The 24,018-nt window shown below is 45.5% G+C and overlaps 1 long non-coding RNA gene across 2 annotated transcripts; it reads right to left on the bottom strand.

Moving 5' to 3' along the window:
• Positions 1–1,730: 1,730 nt before the first annotated feature.
• LOC146433118 (uncharacterized) lies at positions 1,731–10,627 on the bottom strand. Of its 2 annotated transcripts, none has more exons than XR_014853997.1 (3): positions 9,976–10,627; positions 6,271–6,368; positions 1,731–5,084 (listed from the first exon to the last, which is right to left on the bottom strand). It is a non-coding gene; the product is annotated as an uncharacterized LOC146433118 (long non-coding RNA). The 2 variants fall into 2 exon arrangements; XR_014853998.1 differs by having other exon boundaries at positions 1,731–4,893.
• Positions 10,628–24,018: the final 13,391 nt, after the last annotated feature.

The raw sequence follows: 24,018 nt of genomic DNA, 5'->3' as shown, positions 1-24,018 counted from the left end.
GTGGCATTCAGCATGTTGGCAGCATGACAGTGTCTCCCATTTGAATCTAAATACATGAGATTAGACCTGAGTAGATCTGAACCAGGCTATAAAATGCAGTTTTTAAATTGTGCCTGCTGTAGACTAAGTCTTAGAGAGATTTTTCTGTGGGTTTTTTGGTTTTTTTATTAATTTATAAGTGATGTGAGGAACCAGGTGAAAAATACTGTGCAGCTCTCAGAAAGTCCCAGATCCATCTGCATGGAGCCACCACTGAGACTGGAGAGCTGCCAAGTGCAGCATCTATAAATCATGAAGTGAGCCCCCCATTCCCCTCCCTAAATCGCAATTGTTTTAAAAAGAAATAAAACATATTGGTTCTTTTAATTTGCCTTTTGGAGTCTGTGCCTGTAGGCACATTTTCCAGCTTTTCAAAAACACAAGGACTAGAAACTTCTCATTTCTCAGTGAAAGCAGAGCCTCACTTAATTGCTTGCATCCAAGAGCCACAGCTTTATGAAAAATTCCAAATATCAGAAGATTGGCATTAAAATCACAGGGGTGGCAATGCTGAGACTCCAGTTAGATGCAGGATATTCCTTTTATGAGTGCCCTAGAAGAGTAGGCACCACTGGGATGCTCTTCTACTACAAGAGTAACATATGCAATGAGTTTTGGTCAACTGACACAGGAAATAGACCTCAAGTCTATGTTCCTTGGCCAGGGCTGTCCTTGTTTCACACTGACACTCAGCTCCTGCTGGCTTTTAGTCATTGTGTCAGTGGTAATGCACACAGGGATTTAGCTGGGAATGGGACAAAGGTTCCTGGCACTTGCACAAGGGTTTTGGCAGTCGCAGGGCAAAGCACCTGGCAAGGGTGATGGGGAAGCACAGAGGTGCCAAGGGGAGCTTGGGGGTTAGTAAAGAAAAGCTGAGGCTCAGCCAGCCCTTCAGAGAAGCAACCCAGTGAAATGATGCTATTTGAGACACCTTTTTGTTCAGGTCCCAACTTGCACCCCTATCAAAGCACTTTTGTTCACCTGGGCTGGTCTCCAAGCTTGGGGTTTAACATTGCAGCCCTGACCCCAAGAAGCATCTCAGGATCACAGAATCGTTTAGGTGGAAAGACCTCTAAGATCATTGAGTCCATGAATCCAACACCAACAAGTCCATCATCATGACCTCAAGTGCCATCTGCATGTTTTTTCAACCTCTCAACCACTTTCTTTATCAGCCTGTTCCAATGCTTGAACACCCTTTGCATGAAGAAATTTTTCCTAATACCCCCTTTAAACCTCCCCTGGTACAACTTGAGGATATTTCCACTTGTCCTACTGCTCGTAAATTGGGAGAAGAAACCAACCCCCACCTTGCACCCTGTCCTGCCTTGGGGTTTCTCCTTGGGCTTTCAATACTCTTTGTGGCTGTGTGGTTTCTTCTGGATTTACTTTAGTGGCCATGTCCTCCCAGCCAGGCTCTGTGTCCCAGCAGCACAAGCACACATTTCGTGTTGCTATTCATGGGAATGATGAGATAATGGCCTGAAATCTCAGTTCCTCTAATATAATTGAAAATGGAGCAAAACTGCAACTCTAAAAAGGAAGTCTAAATTAGGTTGCAGAAGAGAAAAGGATATTTGACAGCAGGAGCAGGCTCTGGAAATGCAGTCATTGTTTCTACTTATGGGTTTTGAAATGTAAATAATTTAACACCCAGCTAAGCAGAGGAAAATCAGCTATTTTTGGTTTATTCTGAACAAAGACAGCTGTGTATTCTGAAACATACAGTTCAGCATTTAAAATAAAATAATACAGAAATAATGCTGTCGAGAATGTCTTTAGGTATTTACAACCCAGTGCCAGGGTCTGGGCTGGCTGTGCCTTGCATTACACTGGAACATTTGCAGCGACCTCGAGTCTTACCAGGTCATCGCAATAAACCCATAAATAAATGGCTCAGATGGGCTAATTCTAGGGATTCATTAAAAATTTCAGCTGAGGGAGAGGTTACAAAGGCAGCCTTCAGTGAGATGGCAGCCTGACTCAGATGATGGGGCTGATTCCCAGTTCAGTGGTGGATCTGGAGTCAGAGATGGATCCTGCTCTCATTAACGAGATTCCCACGGCTGCTGCAAGGCACCAGCTCTGTTCAGTCCAAAGCAGCACAGAGAACAGGATTGCAATTCAAATCCTGGTCCCCATTAAAATAACAACAGCTGGAGCAGGCACACAGACATGTTTCTGGGAGCTGAAGGTGAAACCTCTTCCTTCAGAGACCTCAAGTGACTTCTTGTTCTTTAGGAGTTGGTGCAATTAGCCCTGGTTTGTTTTTCTGTTCTCTCAGCTCTCTCAAATACCTATTTTTTAATAACTTGCTGAGGGAAAGAGTTAAAAACCTCCCAGCTGTATAAAACCTCCTGCAAATGTCACTACCTTTCCAGCTGTGCTTGCTGCCTGCTGATAGACCAGGCAACAATTTGATGAGATTTTGGTGGGATTTTCTCCTGTTTTTCTGCTGGGTGAAACCAGACGTGATGATGGAACCCCATCCACTGCCATGATGAGAGTAATCACAGTATTAGGAGTAGCTGCTGCCCTTCCTTCAGTGTTCACAGGGTCTGGCCACATGAGACTGGGAATGCTGTGCTGAGATAGGAAATCTCTTTAGCTCAGAGATGTACTGCTGGGTCCCTCATCCCCATTCCATCCCCATTCCATCCTCATTCCCAGCCAGTGATGATAGTGCAATCTGGGCTCTCCCAGCCATGGCAGGGAAACCACAAGACTTCACAGGCCTGGCTGGGGAGGTGAAACCTGTGCTGGCATCTGTCCTGGCAGTGCCTCAGCTAGCCAGGCACAGCTGGGATAAACCAGGCAGCATCTCCTCTGCCACGGATGGAAAAGTAGATAAAACTGCTTTAGAAATATGCAGGTATATCTTGGGTGGTCAGGGTTTCCTACACAGCACAAAAATTCTCCTTGCCATTGCCAGGCTGCCTGGCTGTAAACACTTTACCGAGCTGGAGGGAAAACACATTGGTGCTGATTCTTCTTGGAAAACCTGACTCTGGGTGTGGGGAGCACCTGGAAATCTTCCTCCTAGCTCTTATGTTAATCCAGCCTCACAGGCCTGCCGAGGCTCATTGAAATTCAGGGGGAGTCTTCCCATTGAGCTTTGAATAAGGTCGTTTTTCTCTTCAATGTTCTTTCCTTTTTCCTTTTTTTTTTTTTTTTTTAAAACCTATGCTCAGTCTGGGGGAAAATGTATTTAAACACAGAAGTGCTGTGTTTGCAGCTGTGCTGCCACTGGCTCCCCAGCAGCAATGTGGCTCTGTGAGAGGCTCCATTCCCACAGGGAGGTTGTCACACGGGATGGCCTCCAGTGTGACAGCACTGGAGCTCCTCAAACACATTTTACCTCACTCCAAACCCACACAGATGCTGTGGGTCCAATTGGGCTGATGTGGAGTCAAATGCTGCTCGGGCTGCACTCATTTTGCACCTAAGAGAGATAGTGAGTGGAAGAGGTGGGCTGGCATGTCTAGGATGAGATTTTTCTAGGTTTGGGGGTTGATCTGGCTGCTTTCAATGCATGCTTTTTATCTGTGTACCAAAATAGTAAGTCAGGTCTTATATAAAAGGTGTTATCTTGGGAATTTGAAGCACCTCTTAAAGAGGAGCAGTTATTCCCAATTTACAGGTGGAAATGAGACTTAGCCAGCATTGCCCACAGCAGTGGTGGCTGAGTTGGGAATGTCCCTAACCATGCTTGGTTTTCCTTCCCCACCAAGTCTCATCACCTGTGCTATTCAGTCAGCAAAACTCTGCTGGACCTCAGACCTCCTTTCATCCCAGACAATCTCCCCTTCAACTTGAGTCCAGGTGAGAAAGCCATAAAAGGCTCCAGCACCTGATGCCCATCAGCCATGCTCCAAAACGTCTGGTTTTGGGGAGAAAAGTCCTTTTTGCCACAAATTTTCTCTGACTTTCATGAGATTTGATGTGGAAGGGTGAAAGGTCTCTGGAGAAGCCACAAAGCAAAAAACTTTCACCATTTCTCTCCAGCCCTCTTGGCAGCTTTAGCAGCCTTTCTTGCTTTGCCCTGGGAGATCTTTAGACTAAACAAGCAAGCTTTGAGTGTTCACTGTTTTCTATTTTATCCCCCCTTTGCTGCTGAGTATCTCTCCATCTCCCATCCCTCCTCAGCACTGACACTGCAAACACAAAAGTGAGTGAATGGAGGGAACACAAGATATGAAGCAGATGGGGTTGAAGAGTCTGGTACAAATTGTCTTTTTCTAAATTCATTGAAATTCTCTTAATCCTCCCATCCCCCCAAGACTGCTCTCTGTATGCCTCATTAGAGAGCTGAAAATGAAGCTGCTCCTTTGTAATCCAGGATTTTGTAGTGTCAGCCATAGGTGTGACTTTGCCCCACGTTATTAATAAAGGTGGTGAATATTGCAAATATCTTCCTGTGAATGGAGGCTTGGATGCTGGAATTAATTCACTGGGTGAGTTCCTCTCTTTTCTTCATGCTCCACCTTTCTTTGAGTGTTCATAGAGTGCATCAACTGGAATTAATGTCTGCAAAAACTGACTTTTATAACAGGGTGAAAATCAATAGAAAATGTTCAGTTTCTCTTTTCAAGCTGAATCAGATGAACATTTTGAGCCAAAGTAACAGAACGTGTCACGGGTTGAAGAGAACTGTTCAATCAAAATTATCCAAAATCCATGTTTTTACATTTTCCATTGTAGTGAACTGATCAAGTCTTGCTAAATCCTGTTTCCTTTGACTGTGAACCACAACTCTTAAGATTTCATTTCCAGTTACTTCTATAATGGATGTGTGTAGGGTCCTCCAGGGCCTTTGGGGTTGTTTACAGCTGGATTCATTTGCTCCCCTTTTCCCTGCAGGATAAATTCCTTGGTTTTCCTATTTTTGTTGATACTCACTCACAAGACTTGCATAATACACCACAGGCTGGAGGGTCTTTTTTGACTTACGTGAGATTTCCTCAGGATAAAATTATAGATCTTGCAGTAGCTTATTTTTGCTAGAAAAATGTATTTTAATGGAAAATTCCCAAGCTGCTCTTGAGCTGTGATATTCACAGAAACACAAATCAGTGTTCATGGAATGTACCTTTTAAGCATATATTGATTTTTATTCATTTTAGCCATATTTTGACACCTGAGCCAGGAGGTAAATTCCAAATCCCCCAATCAACATCAACTAACCATCTAGCTCAGAAAAGTAACACTGAAAAATCTAAATCAATCATGACCATAATGAGTTAAAAACATTTCAAATAATACCCAACTCTGGCGAAGTAACAACCTGCTTGCAGAGACTCCACAAGGAGAAAGAAAATCTAAATTCATTGGATAAATTATTTGTTGCAAATTATTTCTTCAGCTCTAATTAGTAATCTTCATTTTACACAGTAGGCCTCTAATGACCTGCTTGACAACTATGATGTCTGATAGACAGTGGGGATTTGCATGAAAATGAGTTTTGTTTTTTCCCATCCCAGCCATAAAATGACAACAGCTCAGCAGCTCAGCTTTACCATGCAAAAAGGGAATACCCAAACACCCAAGTTCTGGGTAGGAGAAGATAATTCATCTATATTTTGGGAAATAGAGAAAACAAAACAGGAGGCACTAATTCAAACAAAACAAGGAGGCACTAATTCAAACAAAAAATAATAGCACCCAGCACACAAAGACTAATCAGACGCGGTTGCTAAGTGGAGTCATGTGAAGAGCAGATGATGGAGTGAAGGCAGAAGATCCAGCTCACCATGAAAATTAGGTGACCCAGCTCTGATAGGTCTTGCACTGCTGTTTTCCGGGATTTAATAATCCTTTGCCTTTTTATGGCAAGGGTTTTGAAATGTTGGACATATTTCAAGAGCATTATCATCTCCTGTCTGCTAAAAACTGACAGGATTTGGATCTTTCTCTGGCTTGTGAATCTTGAACTCAGACAGATTCAAGCAGAAGATGATGGTCTTGCCAGTCACGAGCAGCTCAAATGAGGTTAAAACAGAGCAAGAGAAAATCAGGATAAGGCAACAAGGGTGATGCCCCTCCTGGAGCTCCGAGGATTTCTTTCTCTGGGATTTGCAGTATTTTTTTGTGATTTCAGCAATGTTATTCCCAGCCCCGTTCAGCACATCTTGTGCTTTGACAGCTCACTGCACCTGGAAATTATTATTTGATAAAAACAGGCAACCTCTCTCATTGTGGAAGATTTTTTTGGAAACAGGACTTTGTTCTTACCTGCCTTCTGAACTTCTGCTGGTGTAAAAGGAGGTGAAAGTGGATGTCAAAGTAAGGTGCAAGAAGCACTGCAACACTGGCTCTTTCAGAGTCCTGATCTGGGGGTGCAAGCAGGGAAAAGAAGGTTTGTTTTGGCAAGCAGGCACTGGGTGCACATACACAGTCTGTCATCAGACAAGTGCCATCAGAGTCCTGTCCACTCATTTGATGGTAAAAGTGAACATGATGGCTTGAATTGCTACAGTAAATCAGTGAGCTATTGCGGTAATGGAGTCCAGAATGTGACCTCAAAAGAAATCTTATCCAATTTTTTAAAAATTATTTTATTCAAAATAATATTGTGATCATATCAATTTATTAAGAAAAAGGCAATTTTTAGTTGCTGGTCGTCCCATTGACTTGATTTTTTTTCCTTTAATGATTTGGCAAATGATCTTCCAGCAAAAAAAGATAAAAGATGTAATAAACTGCTTTCAGCCACTTCTCTGTGAATTGATCCCGCTCCTTCTTCATGTATTGTTGATCTTCTAATTTAATCACTTGTCCAGAGGGCACATGCAATTTTTTAGGAAGTAAAAATGTCACACAATAAAAAAGAAGGAGGATGAGAGTGGAAATATCTTCCCTTGCCAGGCTGTCTCCTATATGGGAAGCTTCACCCAGCACAGGCACTGCCTTGGGCTGGGAACTGAAGTGATGAAGAGGAGTCTGCCTTCAGCCTGCCAGCATCAGTGTCACCAAGCCTGGCCAGGGGAAGCATAAGTCATTCAAGGGCCAATGGACAGGCAGCCAGGAATACATCAACACAGCCAGAATGATTGGAAGAGTTTTATTTTACCAGAAAACCAACCTAAAAATAGGCTGGGGAGGGCATGGCGGGTGCTCTGTGCCAGCAGCCCCAGCCAGCACTGCCACCTCTGCAGGGGCAGCAGCACAAGTGATTTTCCACGAGTGGGAGTCAGAACGTGAGTGTTTTCAATGCTGGTTCACAGGGGCAAGGACTGGCTGTGATCTGCAGCCTTTAGCTGGTTGGCAATGGCAACCTCTGGCTTTCATGCACCCAAAAAGGCAGAAGCTGAAGGGTTAGGCATGGCTGTGCTGGTGGATGCAGCACTTTAATGGTTTATTGAATTCTTTTGTGTGTTGCTTGGTTGTTGGTTTTTTTTAAAGTCAGGAGTTGCTGGTTTAAAATGCCCTGAAAAAAAAGATGTGTAAATCAACTTTTAAAGTGCATTTTCACGAGTGGCAGAAAACCTGCTCAGCTCTGGTTCCAGCCCACACCTGCAGCCCCCATGTCACCCCAGAAAGGTGTTCAGCCCTTCAAAGCTTCCCCTGTGAAACTCAGCCACCTCGGTGGGAGCTCTGCACTGGGATTCCCCAGCCCCCTGTCTGGAGGGGACACAGCACAGCTCCTCACTTTCAGTCCCCAGGGTTCCTCTGCCAAAGGAACCAGGGAAGATCTGCATCCCTGGGAGAGAAGAAGCAGCAGGCAGCAATTTCTGCATGTGGATGAAGAGGAGAGCAGCTGTGGGGTGGCCAAGGAAGGGATGGAGAGCTGCAATATGGAACAGTTTGGAACAGGCAGTGCGGGAGAAGTGGCCAAGCAAGTCCTTTCTGGGGAGTTTCCATGAACATCTGCAATGTGCAAAGCCAAGCTGGGCCACAGAGCCCTATGAATAGAGCTCATCCAAATCTACTCCTAATCTTCTCCAGGCTTAGCTGGGCTGATCCAGGCTGCAGTGTTTGACAGCTTCTCTCCTGAGACCCAGCAGGAAATGGGGATGTCCTTGGGCTTTCCAAACCTGGGACTGCTCCACTCCTCCATGTCCCTCCCAGGTCTCTCCTGGGCACAGGCTGGAGCAGTGAGTGGGGCAGTGACCAAAATAGCTGTGTGTGCCTAGAAAGTGACAGTGGCCAGGGTCTGAATCTCCCTCCACAGGGCTTGGTCTTGTCTCCTGGGGTTTATAAAAAGAAACACGCTGTGACTGCAGGCCAAGTCCTCTGTTGGTATAAACGGCCACAGTCCCCCTAAGCAGAGTTCAATTTATTTATACCAGCAAAGAATTTGGCCCATCAGAGAGAAGAAATCCTGCACTCCACTTTGGCTCTCTGAGTTTCTGCCCTGTAGAGCCACAGGACTCTACATCCATAGAAAGGAACAATAAGAGGGAGCCTTTCCACTAGCACTGTTTTGCAAAAATTGTGGATGCAGGGAAAGTCAAACTTTTCATAGGAACACACCCATCCTGATTGGACTTTCTTTGGAAACTGTTTTTCAGCAGGCTTGTGGCATTAAATTCTCTCCTGGCAAAACTTGTCCCCCGCCGAAGTAAACAGCTGAGTTCAAACCACGCAAGGCACCAGGGATGTGAAAATATGAAGGGCAAGAAACCCAAACTCCAGTGCTCACTCTGCCTGTGGGACTATCACCAGCAGGGAAGCATCTTAGTAAAGGGCGATTCGCTCATCCAGGGTGTTCCTCTCTCCAAGAGGGTGGAGAGGGAATTTGATTTGCTCATTTGTTTTTGAAAAGCCTTGAAAAGCTTTGGCTTCATCTCAAATTCAGGGGAAGAGCTGCAAAAATCTCAGAAAAAACCCAAAAACCCAACCCCAAAACCTTTTTGGGTTTTGAAAGCTTTTTCCTGCCCTGCTCCAGAAGGGGCTGTTAATTGTAGAGCATTTCAATTGCAGAAAGTCTGGCTATTGAGTCAAAGAGTCTTTTTGAGCCTAACCAGATGTGTGGGGCTTTTGTAAGCCGCTCTCAACATCACAGAAGCTCAATATAGCTAGCATTGCTCACAGTTTTCATTGCCAGTGGCTGTAAATATGTCTGTATGCATTTCATTGTAGAGACCCCTGCAAGCATCTAGGAACCAAAACTTTCCCTCCACACCCCAGCCAGCAAAATGAGATTATACACTGATTGCACAATTACTGCATAACAAGGTTTGCTCAGCCCCTCCGTGCACCATGCCTGCTTTCATAGCATTTATTAGGAGAGACATAATAGGCACCAGCTTGAATAGCTGCATGCCAACGAGGCATTGCATTTCCCAAAGCAGCTTGAGTTTGCAAAATCTGGTCCAGCTGCTCAGCACACAGAAGGGTGACAGGCAAGCATCTCTCAGCCCACACTGGGACAGCAGTTGGAATGTGCATGGGGAAACACTCCCCTTCCCCACGCTGAGGTGGGCTGGCTGGCTTGGAGTGCTGGCTGGGTTGTTTCCTCAGGCTGCCACAAGCCAGCTACATTAATGCTGTGGCCTTCACATGTGTTTTGCCTGCACCAGCATTTGCAAAGCTGGACCGATAATGCTCTCAGTAATTTTCCTCCGTCTGCTGCTGCTCTGGTCTTTCCTCTTTGCTCTGAGTGAATGATTTAAAATGGCTCAAATCCTGCACAAGGCTTGTTTTTCTAATGAGTTAGGAAGCAAATTTGCTCATGTATTCAGCCCTGGCTTCGTCCTGAGTGGTATGGATCTGGAACAGCTCATAAACAGCAATTTGCTCATCTTTTAAGCTCTATTGTTTAGGCAATGGGTTTTACTTGGATGGTCGAAGGCCAGCCCTCTCTTCGCACAAAATGTTTTCCCTGTTCCAACAATAACTACAACCCTTGCTTTCTGCTTTGCATTTATTTGCAATTAAAATAAATGGACCAAATGGTACCAGATGAAATGAGCACGACATTTCTTGTTGACTTACCCACAGTTCCAACAGGTCCTATGGCCCCACAGTCACTGCTTGTCCTCACTGCCCCTTGCATATTGCTGATGTCTTGACTCTTCGCTAAAACCCAAGTCCTTCAGAGACTTACTGGGTCTTTTTCTCAGCCTCTCTCTGGAATGGGCATGTTGATGGGGCACAGTTGTTACAGGAGAGTGATCTGCAGTTCTGCACACACTGGTTTATTCTGGGGGATGTAAAGGAGCACAGCTGGGATCTGTCTCCCTGTGACAGTAGAGCTGTCCGTAAGTGTCTGCCCGTTCAAAGAGGGTGGCAAAGCAAAGATTATGGGCCTGAGCTGATTGAAGGTAATTTTTCTAAGGGCTAGGTTGAAACCCTTAGGTTGAAACCCTTAGGTTGAAACATGCTGTCTGGGGGGAAAAAAAAAAAAAAAGTGAAGCATTTTGAGAAATTTTCAGGCTCTTTAATGTCACACACATACACTTCAGGGAAAGAGGTTTTCCTGTTCTCATCCTTTCATTATCCACCATCTCCTCTAACTCACAGCTCAAAGTCACTCAGATCATGCTCCTTGGTTTGCCACCCTGCAGTGCTGTGATTTGTCTCTCTGGTTTGGCAAGTGCCTGGGGAAGTGCCCAGAACAGCTGCTGCCCCCAGCACCAGCCAGGCTGACAGTGGAGAGAAAGAGTCAGGACAGAACAAACTCAGGGCACTACAGACATGCCTGTGCCATGCTGAAGAAATCCACCTTCCACCCTATTTTCTGTTGGTGACATAACCAGCAGAAAGCTACTTGGAGAAAGGCTATTTAAGTCTGAAGTGTGCTAAGGAAGGCACTCAGGCTATAGGGAAGGTGAAGCTCCTGTTAAAGTTCTTCACCCTTTCTTACTATGCTCACTCACTGCCATTAGTTCTGCAGGAACAGCCAGTATGGACACACTCAGAGCTGGGATTTTTGTCCTTTTGTCACCTTGAATCATGTTTTGTTGCAGAAGTGTCACTGGTGTCAGTGGGACGCTGGGGGGGTGTTAAGAATGCAGCAAAGCTGGAATCAATTGACTTCTCAGGGAAGAGGGACAAAACAGGGGCAGAAGAGCAGCTGACTCCCCACTTTCCAAGATGCAGCAGTTCATCAGGACACCAATGGCAGTGCATGCCTTCCCCAGGGCTTTGAGGAACTTGGGGACAAGGGAGGGCACAGATCAGCCTCCATGAGCTAACTCTCACTCCTTTGGGCTGTCGGGGCTTTGAGAAATCTCTGCATCCATAGCAATAGGAGGTGCTACTTGTCCAGCTGCTCCAAGGTCAAGGACTACCAATACCAAGTCCTTCTTTCAGTGTCAAAGGCTACTTCTTCATCACAATGACATTAGGACCAAACTATGCAGCTATAATGGATTAGCAGCTTTCACAGAAAGGCTGGCAAAGGGCTTTATGAGCTACACTCAGAACACTTAGCTGCACTGAGCCACTCTGGGATGGAAAGCAGTGGAGATGGATCTGGGATGGAGAGCAGTGGATATGGATCTGGGATGGAAAGCAGTGGAGATGGATCTGGGATGGAGAGCAGTGGATATGGATCTGGGATGGAGAGCAGTGGAGGCACAGACGGTCAGAAAACAAGTGGGGCAGGAGAGGAAATGCCAATTCCTGGGCAGATGTTCACTCCTGCCAAGTATGCCATTTAGCCTTTTATATCCTGGCAGAGCAGATATTTTTTTAAGTTTTTGCTAGACCTTAGGAAAAAATCAGATTTTGAAGGTCCTTCTAGATGTATGGAGCAGAAGAGGAGTGTGTCCATTTAGTTCAGCCTCTATCCCACTGCGGTGCTGGTGATGCATTACCAGGTCAGCCTGATCCCAAACAAGCCGAACATTCCAGGCGAGAGTGGTCATGGCATTTTCAATTTCATCTATTTTTATCAAAACACATGGGTGGCTTTGAGCTTGGATGCATTTGGCACCCAGGCATACCAGCCCCATGATTGCTCCTGGCTGCAGGCACAGCCCATGCCCTGGCCACAGTGAGAGGGCAGGGGGAGAACCACAGCGAAATGAGGATCTCACTGTGCAGAAAATGGACATTCTGACAGGCTCCCATCTCATATTAGAAATGTTTTGATTTCGTTTCCTCTGCAGAACATAAACAGATTTTGAAACCTCAGAAGTTGCCATGAGACAAAACCCGTTGTTTCCTGGCCAGCTCTAATTGCAGCTTGAGACCAGCCCTTGCCTATTGAAGTCAGAAGTTACACAAGGGAGGATCCTGGCTCAGCACAGATTTGTATGGAGAAATGTGATTTGTCACTACCTCTTTAAGCAAAGTTAACTCTTCAGTTAAAGGGTTTTTTTATATGTTTTGTGTCTCTCCTTACTACCAGCAAATACCTGCAAAAAGTGTCCTACAGGCAGCGTGACAATAGGAAGGGCTGATATGAACACAGCATGTGATATAAGCATGGCAATGCCCTGTTTTCCCTGGTTTTCATGCCCTGGAGTGCTGAGATCTGAGTGCAGCCATGGGGCAACATCCCTCATGTGCCTCAGCATGGCACAGTCTCTCCAAGCACTGAGCTGAGCCTGAAGCAACAGCATCCCCTTCTTCATGTGGGAAGGGTACTTCCTTCTCCCAGTCCTCTAAATCCACAGGCTGTGACTTTTTGAGTTGTCTTGGAGATTTTAATGCCAGCAGAAAAGAAACAAAAAAAAAAAGGAAAGCAAAGAAAAAAATAAAAGGAAGAAATGAGGCACCCAATTCCTGCAAACAGCTTTGAAAATATCAACCTTGACAGCTTTGAAAATATCAGCCTTGTGTTTCTGGGCAGCTCATGAGCTCAGGAGTGCTGACAAAATGGCCAGAATTAGGGAAAAGCAAAAAAAAATGATGAAGTGCTTGGGCAGAGGGGCTTGCCCACGGTGACAGGAGGCACTGAGGGTTTCATGACTTCATTGGAAGAGGGAAATGTCCAAGGGGCAAGAGGGGGGTTGGATAGAGGTGGTTGGTGTTGAACAAAATAAAAGCCAACAGAGGTGGTTGGTGTTGAGCAAAATAAAAGCCAACAGTGGCAGCACACCAGGAAACCTTTCCTCAGTCTGAACTTCAACCCATTGTGAAACTTCCCTCTGGGGAAATACTGGAAACCCCCGAGGTCATGTCAACAACAGTGGGGCTGGCTGGAGCCGTAGGAGGCCCTGGGAGGAAATACAGCTCTGGAGAGAGCTGGTGTACCTGGGTTCTTCTGATTTATCTGATCACATCAAAGCAACCCATCCTGCAGGGCTCAGGGCAGGCAGGGACCTGACTGGCAGCCAGGTTTGGCACAGCAGAGGCAGGAAAAGCCAATTTTGCAACTGGTTGGTTGAGTTACAGCAGGAGTGCACAGACCCACTGCCTGCACAGGCACTAAATCTACAGGCCAGTGTTTTTCTGTAGGACAGGGCTTCATCTAAGAGAAAATCCTAATTTCACTGTCTTATACCAAGCAAGTTGATGGCACTGCCAAAGATTTATATAGAACTTCTTTCAAAATAATCACTGCTGCTCTTGACCTAAATTCAGGCTGTTAGGTTTTTCATCCCCTCTCATGATTATTTTATTTTATCATCCCCGCCACTACACAGATTTTTCTGCAATGACTAATTTTGAAGCTGGTAAGATCAGTGCTGAAAAACAGCATCAGAAATGCGTGGTTATCAGGAGCAGTGGGTGCCAAAGGCACAAATCTTACAGCTGTGTGAGGGGAAGCGACGACAGTCATCGGAATACAGAATTATTTGCATCCCATCTTTGTCCTAGCGATTCCGTAAAAGAAAAACAATCCTTTTCTTTTTTTTTAATGTCTAAGGAATAACATCATAAACCAAAAAATCCCTCTGAGTTACTGTTAAATTTCCTTTGTGGTGTCTGTAGCAATCCCTTAAAGGGTTAGCTCTGAGCATTTCTTAATTTTGCAAGGATAACACAGGATGCAACTGTGTTCAGTAAGTACACAGATTGTTTTTTCAATGAATTCTTTGTGTCTTTGATTTCCATTTATACTTCTGCATTCTGGTGCACCTAAGCAAATATTTCTGGGAGGAGCCAGGGAGCACTGAATTTTTTTTCTCAGAACTGACATTTTGAATATTTTCAGCCAGCTTTCAAGTTGACTGAAAAATGAGGGGCATTGTCTGCAAGGAAAATTGCCTGGCTTATTCCACATTTTTCCCAATATTTGCTGCTTCAAATTTAAAATCTCAATGGCATTTAGAAGCTCCAAGGTGTTTATTTCTTGCCTGGGCTCTGCAGTGCTCATGCCTGCTGCTCTTCAGAAAGGACGAGAGTTATGTGATGTATCAGACCTGTCGTGACTGAAATGATCTGAGAAATCATTGCAGACCCTTTTTTGTTGCAAGAAAAATGGAATTCTTCTCTGCCAGAAGGTAAACAAAGCTATCATGTTTTGACCACAGAAAATCTTCAAACAGGGGAAGAAGAGATCACGTTCTGTGATTGCTTTTCCCGTGTCATTGATTGCTATGGTAATCCCATTGCCAAATCCTTTGGTATCTGAAAGCCTGGGCAATTGTTATTTTCAAAGCCTTAAACCACAGACTGTGCCTCCTGAAACCCTCAATATTGACTCTGCCAGCTCTTAGGTTTCACTTTTGCACGTTTGTGGAGATTTGGGGAGTTTCCAGCCCAGAGAGCAGCAGGGCTTGTTCATCTTAGGGCAGATGCTTCCAAAACACAGTGGGAGCAGGGCACACATGTTTCCAATTATCATATAAGAATGAAAAAAAATACATTCTTAGAGGTTTCCAGACTTAGGCCTAAGTGTTTACAAAACTGATTTCGGCTTTTAAGAATGTATTTCCTGGCTTTGAAGCGAAGAGGAGCCCCTTGACTTCATGGGACTTTGGATGTGATCCCTGACTGCTCCTGGAGCTGCAGTGCTGGAGTGGCTCAGAGCAGGGGCTGAGAGCCAGAGCTCCATTCCTGCTGCACCAGGGATGGGAGAGCTGTCCCAGCCTGCCAGCCCCATGGACTGCAACACCTTTATAAGGGTTGATGGGGTTTTTTTATTCTGTTCAATAGGATAAAAAATGCTGTGCTGTTTTCCAGTCTCTGAGGAAGTTTTGGCCAGCCTCAGTTAGGAGGCACATTTGTAAACAGTGGTGTAAGAGCTGAAAACTGTGGAGTGTCCTCCAAATCACAGTGTGGGGAAGCAGAGAGAGGGGAGACAAGGGTCCTGTCTTGGGACACCAATGCTGGATCACTCCCTGATGTGACTTCCTCCATGTTTTTTCCATAGCCATTATAAATACCATAAAAAGCACCAGTCCAATCAGTCTAAATAGAGTTTATTGTATATTAACGCTTGTATATTAACGTTTTAAATATATATTATGTCCTTTTTGCCCTCTGTTTTTTTGCTTCTTCCATTAGCAGGGAAAACTGCTGTTATATTTTACTTCCCTTCACTTCAGCACTTGATGTACCTCCACGAAAACCTGCAGTTATTCCATAAAATCAGTCACCGAGGTAAATAATAACAATCTTACCCCATAAACCTGCTGAAACTGTTGAAATACAGCAAAAGATTAGAGCAATCATTATTAATATAAACTGTAAGAAAACAGAGCGTTAGCTGAATCTGTTATAAAAAAGGATTTTTTTTTCCAAGTTGGTTTTAATTTCAAATAAATAACAGAAATACTTTTTCTGGGAACATGAAGGATCGTTTTATAGCCTCAGTCTATCAGAAATAATGCCCTGTTGGCTCTGTTCTCTGCTGCACACGCTGAAGAGCTCACACTCTAAAGCACCAGCTTCTCTTCTTCAGATACAGGACGAAAGCACTGATAATGAACATTTCATAAAAGCACAAAGACCTTTATCAAAGGAAAAGATGCATAATGCATTTTCAGCATTATTATTATTATTATTATAGCACTTGCCTTTACACAGTTTTTATTTGATGTTTAGGTTTGCTTGAGAGGAACATCTGAAAAAGATCTTCGAAGTCAAATCCAATGCTTTTAAAAGGCACTTAATGAATTTTTCTTGCTGTGTTTATGTTGAAAGGTTATTTATTTGGAGATCATCTGTCATTTTTTTGTGCAAAACATTTGAATTTTTTAAGTCTATTAGTGAGATTACTTGTGCAATGGATATATTTTTCCCCAGGCATGCAGGAGCCTCCTGCATGTTGATTTAGTGCTTATGAAACCTGCCTGGCTGCCCTGTTGACCATTCTTTTCTTAATCAGTGGAGATACAGACCCAGCCCTCCCAGAATATAACTGATGTGTCTGCACACAAGGCCCTGGGCAGCCTCAGCCCTGCTGTGCTGCTGGGACATGGAGGGGCTTGGAAATGCCCCACGGGAACATGTTGTTTGTGACTTCTCCATGGGCTTCTTTTGAATAAACCCCCTGTGGTTAGGTAGAGCCTCCAAAAACACCCATTGCCTGGGCTGTGGGGAGCCAGATTCTGTTTTTTTCATGGTAATACTAAAACCATTTTTTTTTCCCCTACTATTGATTCCATCCCCTAATTTCCTGAGGAATTCCTGTAAAATTCCCCAAGGAGTTGCATGTGGGAGAGAACAACCATTTCCAGGTCAACTCAAATACATCCTCTCAATTATATACAGAAATTTTGATGCCCACTTCTCCCACCTCATGACGTGAGAGCCAGGAGGTTAATGCAGCATTGGGGCTACTCTACCCGTGGTGCTTTTTCCTGCACGTGGGGGAAGTAAATAAAAGCAATGCTGGGATCAGGAAGGGTCATGTCCTGTGCTTCTCCCAGCCTTCCCAACATGGTGCCTTTCTGCCATGTCCATCATTGTGGAGTAAAGTCTGTTAAAACCACTGGGAGAGGTGGATCATTTTTCACCTGGAGATTCAGTTCAGGCTCCCTTCTACATCACCCCGACAACTGAATTTAATTGACAGAATATTAAACCATGTCACATTAATATTAAAAATAAATGGCATTGATCAGACATCTGAGAATCAGGCAAGGTGAAGGATTTTGTTATTTTTTCCCCCTCTTAGTTTCTCTTTTAACACTGCAAAGGCTGCCAGAGCTGGAGTGGTGTTAACACAGAAAATGTCACTTTAAATTGAGGAGTTTATCACTTCAGCTCTCCTGTGCCTCCCTTCTCTGACCAGTCAGTGTCTGGCAGCACAACCTTGTCTCTCATTAACGCCGAGGCAAGAGACAACGCCGTGCTTGGGCGATCTGACAGTTCAGACCCTTGTTTTTACAGATTGCCTTTAGCAGCTGAACTTGTCAGACATTTTAGGTAGAAAGAGCAGAAATGAGTAATGGAAGCATCTGATTATAGCCATAAAATTCACCCAACCCCAAAAAGATGCATAGCTGCTCAAAAAAAAACTCAAGAAGATATTTGAAGGTGTTTGCAGACTCCGGGTTTGCTGAGATTGCTGCCAGCAGTAATAAACTCCCATGATCTGATCCCAATGTACACCCAGCCCAGCTGGCTGTTTTATTTGGGCGAGGTGTGGAGGGTAGAAATTCCCTTTGTTTATTTTCACTCCCAATGGCAGGGTCTGTGCAGAAGCCCAATGATCCAGGGCTGCTGCTAAATCTTAATTCTATTGCTGTTCCCTTGGAGGATTGGTGTGAGAGGGGTCTATAGCACTCCTCAGGGACTCCTCAGTGTTTTGAGGTCCCCAAGCTGCCGTTGTATGGCTATATCAGATCACTTAGACCTCTGCCTTTGTCAGCCAGGAGAAGCAGAAGTGGCCAGAAAACCATGGAATCATAGAATAACCTGAGGTGGAAGGGATCCACAAGGATCATTGAGTCCAGCTCCTGGCACTGCACAGGACACCCCCAATAATCACACCATATGCCTGAGTGTGTTATCCAAATTTTTTTTTAACTCTGGCAGGATTGCAGATGTGACTACTTCCCTGGGGAGCCTGTTCCAGTGTTCAACCCCGCTCTGGATGAAGAATCCTTCCCTAATATCTAACCTAAAAACAAGGATGCCTCTGGTATTGCAGCACTGGGCCATTTGCTCCTCTGCCCTCCGACCCAGCTTGGTCTCCCTCCTCAAGGTGTTGGGGATAGGAAGCAGAGGCTTTTCTCTTTCCTGGTCTGAATTCTACCTTTTACTTGATTTGTTACAGCAGTTTTGCATTTTGCTATGTTTCTACAACACATAAATGGGAATGATTTCAGGCTGGGGTTGAAGCAGGAGGGAGCAGATTTCCCCTGCAACACTCAGACTCCTAAAACTGGGCATGTGTGTCCTGGAAGGATAAGGATGGTCTGACCACGATGCATGGACACTTAGAGGAATGTCATGAAGCCAGACACTGCTGGACTGGCTCCAAATGCTTCTCTCAGTTTCTTCCCCAAGTTAGTAAGTGTGTGGCCACATCTCCAGCTGGAGGTCAGACTGACCTTGGAAAATGTGGGCAATGCAGCTCACCCGGTTTGTAAACTGAGTCCAACACCAGGAGCTGTAAGATGAGGAGGCCCAAGCCAGAAACCTCAACCCCATGACCTGACTTGGTCAGCCCTCACTGACCTGAGACAACTGAACCTCCACTTTATCATGAAACAGCAGATCTTGTGTCTTTTTGTGGTCATCCCAGCCAAGGTCAAGCTGGCACGAGGGGTTTATGCTGAGAGTGGGTGAAAAATTTCTTTTTGCTGAGAGGCTGACTGAGAGGCTGAGGGTGCTGGAAGGAGGAGAGCCAGGGCTGACACAGAGCAAGGAAAAACTAATGGCTTTTAGTGTTTCTCATTTATTTTGCCCAGTTACTTGGAACACCCTCCTTCGAGGATTTTTTTTCTCCCTTTCTTTTTTACGGCAATTACCTCTGATTGTTTCAAACTATTAGCATTCAGAAATAAAGCATGATTATCCCTTTCCAATATTTTTCGCGGGTTTTTGATTTCAAATCCAGCCAATAAACCAACCTGAATTAATGAGCCTGCCTAGGCAGTTTTTAGATAAAAGCAAAGGCAAGGAGACATTTCCTGCTTTTGCTGCTGCTCACCAATGCCCACCAGGCACCTCATGCTGTTATCCCCTGGAAATAATAGGAAATGGTCCCAAAGAGTGAGTGCTGCCCTAGCAGGACCCCTTTTTCCCAGTTATCAGAGGACACCTGACGATATTAGCAGCAGCAGAGCAGTGGTGTTTCGTCTCCCGTGGTTCATGTGCAATTACAGGAAGGGCAGTTCATGCCCAGGCGCTGCCAGAAGCTCCACTACATTCGCCCCTCCTGCCAACACCTCCCTGCCTCCCTTCAAAGAGAAACGTGAGGAGCTGTTTCACCTGATCTGAGGGAAGCTTTTGACACAGTTAACTGTAGCATATTAATTAACAAACTTCAGCACCGAGGCTCCTCTGATGCAGCTCTCACAGGGTTTCACAGCTGAAGTGAAGGAGGAGGAGGGAGGGGATCTTCATGGCTCTGGGTTCTTCACCCTCGTGGATATACAGCATCCAGGTTCAGCACCAGCAGCCAGGGTGGTGGTCCAGGGTGCTGGGAGGGGATAGAGCTGCAGCATCCCCCACCCACCTGGCCAAGCTCACCCTTGTGTTGTCTTGCAGCCCTGGTGTCCCACAGAGGGGCTTCTCACTGTGATTTGGCTCAGTGAATTTGTAAGGACATAGAAAACGACAGTTTAAAGCAGGGGCTGCCTGGCTCCTGCTGCCTCACATCCCAGCTTGGCTGTGTCCATATTTAGACCCATCATGCTTCTGTGGTCCCTATGTTCTGGCAGAAACCTGAACCAAGGGAAAATGGGGCAGTGGATGACAGCAATGTCACCGTGGCCCCAATGTACAGCAAGTGCAGGCCATGGAAATTGGGTCAGCTTCTTCTGGTGTAAATCAGCACTCCTTTGCTGAAGCCAGTGGAGTTAAAAGAGTGCAAGAAAGACCAAAATTAGGTCAATCAGATGCACAGCTCCTTTTCTGCAGCAACGTAACCCTCTTCTTTCTTCCTACTACTCTGCACAGTCAAGTAGGTCAGAAATATCTCCTGCCAAGCAGCTGGGTCCACTGAGGTAGGTGTGAAATATTCTCCAAATCAGTGGGACATCAGAAAAAGACATCCCTGTCCCCTCCTGCCACTGTGGTCTCTGAGCACAGGTCTGAGGGGGAATGGGCTCTCGGGGGGGGAGGGGTGATGAAGGTGGGGATTAAAACATCCCCCAAAAGTCTTAGTCTGCTTTTAACTGGGCTAGAAGTAACCCACATTTCTAAATACTCTCTTTGGAGCACTTGCCTTCTGGGCAGGGTTTTGCCATGGGCTGTGCTTGCAAGGGACATCACAGACATGACAAGGGACTGTTCTGGCCCCAGAAACCCCTGAGCCACCTGCACTGGAGACTGATCCCTGTGTGAGCAGTGGGATGTGCTGCTGAAGGGTCCCCTCAGCTTCCAGTGCTACTGCTCTTGGGGCATGTTTTCCTTCCCAAATGAGTGCTAGAATAATTGGCACAGACTTGTCCTCAGAAATCAGGGCAACAGCTCCTCTATTTCTCTGCAGAGCCTCTTATACACAACCTTCTGTACATATTTTACATGCCTTGAACCAGTGAGACCAGAACAACTGCTTAACACCCACTGGAAAAGAAGCATAATTGAAACAAACTGGAAATAAGATTATTAGTGAAGCAATCCAGCTTCCTATTTTCATTCACCAGGAGCGGTGCCAAAAGGTAATTCTGAAGCTGGAGAAACTCTGGAGAGCTGTGGTGGAGTCTGCAGAGCAGCGCAGGGAGGGCGTGTGTGGGTGAGAAAGATCTTGAATTGCTGAACACATTTGAGCTATAACGATTTTGTGATTCTGACTGAGAACTTTCTGCCTGAATCATAAAATAAATAAGGGTCCTGGAGCACCATGGCTTCGTACCAGCAGCCAAGGAGATGAAATCATGAGACTTTCAAAACCAGAGCTGCTCCCAATTTTGGCAACTCCCCTCTGCGGTGAGGAATGAAAGCTCTGTGCCAAGTCAGTCACAAATTATAAACCGTCCCAGAAACAGCGATTTCTTCTGCCCCCAGCCTTTTTTAATATTCTTGTACTCTTTTAAATTGTTCCACATCTTGTGCCTGCCTTACCTTGTGTCTACGAGTAGTCTCTAGAGGTGTGCAGACCATCTGCAATAGGTGACTAGCACATCTTAGCACCAGTTCTCCACCTGGCTGCCTGTGGAGACAGGATGTGACAGGCTGGATAGTGAGGGGTCCTAATTGCTTACCACATTGAGACATTACTGTAGTCACAACACCCATGTGAGACAGTGATAGTAGCAGCCAGACTTTGGTCCAACAGCAATAAAAATGAATAATACTAATTTCTGCAATTATTTACCACTCACAAGCAAATTAGTCATCTCTTTGCCATACCTGAGACAGTAGATGCCACCAAATACCTTCAGTGCCATCTAGCTATTAAGTTACTTGGAGAGATAAATTTGCAACTAGCACTAATTGCCTTAAGGCCCATCAGTGGCAATGTCCTGTTGCAGCAGCTGATGCTCTGCCCTCAGGGGTCTAATAAGGATGGTAATGAAAGCCACAGAGATAATTCGCAGCCAGAGAAAACTCTGCTTTAAATGGATGCTTATCTAAAGTACAGCAGAGTGAATTCCTCAGAATGATGGCTAAATGAATAACTACATGCACCCCAAAACCCACAGGATATTTCCTTCCACTTGTAAAGGCACTTCAGTATCTCCAGTCCCTCTGAACATTGCCAAGAAGGAGCAACAGCACTTTTGTGGTTTAGCTTTAGTTTCATGGAGACATAAAGAAGCTATGAAAAATATCTCCCTTGCTTTCTGCTTGCCTTGGGTTTCATGTCCATCTCCATATCCATCACGTTTCAGTACCTCCGTGTCTATCATGGAGGCACTGGAGTATTTTTATCCCTGATTGTCTCTGAACTGCTGGACTTTTATAGAAAATACAATGACCTTCAAAATTCCAGGGACCCATTTTACTGGTGGTGGCTCCACTGACTGAAAGCACCCACAGTTATGTCACACTACAGCCAAGTGGGAATTGTGCCAGGCTGGGAAGTGGGTGCACACTGAGGGATTCAGCAGACGTAGCTTTCCCTGGATAACACACACTGAAACGAGCTGGTTTTTCACTTTTTCCTCCCCTGGCCCAGACTGTGGACTGTTGCCAGGCATTTTGGTGTGTCCTGGACCAAGTTTCTTAGCAAAAAGCTAAGAAAAGCAAAACTTAATTTCAAAAAGCGTTTGTTTTTATGACATACTGCATTTTGGTGAAGTTATTCCATTTATGGTATCATTTGTCCAGATAAAATCTGTCTAGAAATGACCTTATGGTCTGGGTATGATGCTGATACAGGATGCATATGTGCTTGTGCTCTCACAATGTCAAACAGCAATGCTTGGACAAGAATCATCTCCAGTGATGGAGCAGGCAGGTGTCCCTGCCCACTCTGCAGACCTCATCCTGCTCTGGGTGCATGCTCAAGGAAAGGTGAGATCAGTCCTACCAATGGAAGATTCCCTGGTTGTGGTGGCAGCACACATCTGGCAATGATGCCACACCCACTGATGGCAGCAGGACATGAGTCAGAAGAGATCAGTGCCTGCTGGAGCACACTGAGGACTTCCACCTCCTCTTTGGAGGCTCTCACTGCCTTCATGCTGGAGAGTATCCAGGCCAGAGTAGATCATCACAGAATCACAGAATCATTAGGGTTGGAAAGGACCATCAAGTCCAACCATTATTAACACAGCAACACTATGTTCCACATTAAATCATACTTCCAGGTGCCCCATTCACGTTTTTTGCAAATCTCCAGGAGCAAAGAGCATCAGCCATTTCAGGGAGCTCAAGCCAGCTTCTACCGACTGACAATCTGTCTATAATGTCAAAGTCAGTGCAAAAGTTTTCGGAGCATATTCGTGATTGAAGTTAGTGCTGAGGAAGATACTCATTTCATATGGATGGACCTCAGCAGTGTGAAGTGGGTCTTAAAGGGAGCATCTGCGTGGCACCTACAAGGAGAATTTTAATTGTTCCTTAAAGCTTTCACTGCAAAAGGTAGATCCAAGCATGGCAAAAGCTGGCAGTTCAAGCAGAGAAGTCTTGCAGCCCCTCAGGTGTCCCTCTGAACTGGAATTACCATATAGACACTTAAATAAAAATGAGCCCAGCACAGGAACCTGACACCACATCTCAATCCAAGCCCTGTTGATTTACACCAGCCAAAAAGAGACCTGACCTGCAGGGCCAAACCTGGCCCATGGCTATATCCCGGCAGCTGCGGTGATTTAGAAGCTCTGTCAGCGTCAGTCACCAGTGGGTCTCGTTGAAAGCCAGATTTATCTTGTAATCTGCACTAGAGGCGTAAACTGCTACTGCTGCTCCCACACAAAATAAATCAGCCCAGCGCAGCCCAGAGCTGGTGGCTGTGAGCTCCAGCCCTCACTCTGATTTATACGTCCTTATGCTAAAGTCAGTGGTGGCCAAATGTGGGCAGGAACCTTCCTGTCTCACCTCCAGGCAGAAGGGCTTCAACAGCAGGGTGGCACTGGGGGCAGCACAGGGACCTGCCTGTCCTGGGGACAGCAACAAGCCTTTGGGTCAGCCTGATCCAGGCTTCCAGCCCCTGGCCAGAGCTTCCCCACGCTGTGGCAGCAGGAGCAAGCACTGCTGTGAGGAGGAGACTGACCGGTGTCACTGTCCTGCCTCAGGAGGGGACCCTGCTTTGCCGGGGAAGTGCCTGCACACATGGGGTTAGCTCAGCCTTCAGGCTCACAGTTATTTTCGGCATCTTTCTCTGGTTTCTCTTCCTGAGGCTGATGAAACTCAGGAAGAAAGACAGTAGTACAATACCCACCCAAATGTAGTCCCAGGGAGTGTAAGCCTCCAATTCTTCACATCCCTACTGCAAGCTTATGATTTCAGCAGCTCTCCCCTTTAGGATTTTTTCTTATCACATAAAATAAAGAACATTGTTTTCTCTTGCAGATTTCTCACACATCCAAATGGAGCCACAGCCATGGGTTGTGGCAAGTGGGGACCCAGGAGCCA

This window comes from Lichenostomus cassidix, chromosome 9, assembly GCF_008360975.1.
Source record: "Lichenostomus cassidix isolate B80296 chromosome 9, HeHo_3.0, whole genome shotgun sequence".
NCBI classification, from domain to species: Eukaryota; Metazoa; Chordata; class Aves; order Passeriformes; family Meliphagidae; genus Lichenostomus; species Lichenostomus cassidix.
Note: the sequence above shows the minus strand (reverse complement) of the source record. Positions and strands in the feature narration are given on the sequence as shown.